The following is a 1,434-nucleotide window of genomic DNA, read 5'->3' on the forward strand; positions in this document are numbered from 1 at the left end:
GGTAGCGTGGCCGAGCGGTCTAAGGCGCTGGATTAAGGCTCCAGTCTCTTCGGGGGCGTGGGTTCGAATCCCACCGCTGCCAGGTTCCCCTTTTGTTTTGGGGGGGCACATCTGGCGCGTTGGGTCCCTCCCTCACCCTTCCCCTCGCCCCCCATCCCCATTGTGACCTCAGGTGACCCCAAGCAGGGAGTTTTGGGGGCCAAGTTGACCTCTAGTGACCCCAGCCATGACCTTAGGTAACCCCCCAATGGCTCCATCGGTGACCTCAGGTAACCCCAGACCCCCACCCATATCCCTGGGCTCACCCTGCAGCCCCCCAGACCCCCACCCAGACCCTCTGGGCTCATCCTGCAGCCCTCCCTGACCCCCCCACTCAGCCCCCCCACCCTCAGCCCTGGGCTCTTTGGGGGGCTGCAGGGTGAGCCCAGGGGTCTGGGTGGGGGGTCTGGGGGCTGCAGGGGGGGATTTTGGGGCTCTGGGTGGGGGCTGTGGGTGCTCCAAGCTCTGCCTCGCCCTCGACCTCCCAGTCTGACCAGTTCCAGTACAACTGGTTCCAGGGGGGCCCCTCCCAGTGCCTCTCCCAGTGCTCCCAGTGCCCTTCCCAGTGCTCCCAGTTCCACCCTGCAGACGGCTGAGCTGTGAGGTACAGACTCCCCCTGACACTAGGGATGGGGGTGGGGGGGCACTGGGAGGAACTGGGAGGCACTGGGGGGGCACTGGGAGGCACTGGGAGGGAATGGGGGGCACTGGAAGGGAACTGGGAGGCACTGGGGGATACTGGGGGGGCACTGGAGGGGAACTGGGGGATACTGGAGGGAACTGGGGGATACTGGGGGGGGGCACTGGAGGGGAATTGGGAGATACTGGGAGGTACTGGAAGGGAACTGGGGGGCACTGGATGGGAACTGGGGGGTACTGGGAGGGAATGGGGGGGGCACTGGAGGGGAACTGGGAGGCACTGGTGGGTACTGGGAGGCACTGGGAAGGGAATTGGGGTCACTGGTGGGTACTGGGGGTCACTGGTGGGGTACTGGGAGGCACTGGGAAGAGAATTGGGGTCACTGGTGGGAACTGGGGGGCACTGGTGGGTACTGGGTGACCACCCCCTTGTCTGTCCCCTCCCCCCAGCATGGCCGAACGTCGCCCCCCCAGTGCCCCCCCCCCGCCCCCCACCGGCAGAGCCCGACCCCCAGAGCCCCCCCCCGGGCCCAGCCCCCCGGCCCCACCATCCCAGTGGCCCCCGTGGCCCGCCGCTGCCAGACTGGGCTGGGACTGGGACGGAGCCGGAGCCCGCGGCCGAGGGGGCAAGAGGAGACCCAGGGGGGGCCCTGAGCACGGGGGGGTGGCCACTGGCCCCACGGAGACACCCCATGGATGAGCCCCAGAGGAGCCCATGGATGACCCCAAGAGACACCCATGGATGTCCCCCAAAAG

At 68.1% G+C, this 1,434-nt stretch overlaps 1 non-coding gene across 1 annotated transcript; it reads left to right on the forward strand.

The window, feature by feature from the left end:
* Positions 1 to 82, forward strand: TRNAL-AAG (transfer RNA leucine (anticodon AAG)). The gene has a single exon. It is a non-coding gene; the product is annotated as a tRNA-Leu (tRNA).
* The last annotated feature ends 1,352 nt before the right edge of the window (positions 83 to 1,434 follow it).

Source organism: Colius striatus, unplaced genomic scaffold (assembly GCF_028858725.1).
Source record: "Colius striatus isolate bColStr4 unplaced genomic scaffold, bColStr4.1.hap1 scaffold_194, whole genome shotgun sequence".
Lineage (NCBI taxonomy): Eukaryota > Metazoa > Chordata > Aves > Coliiformes > Coliidae > Colius > Colius striatus.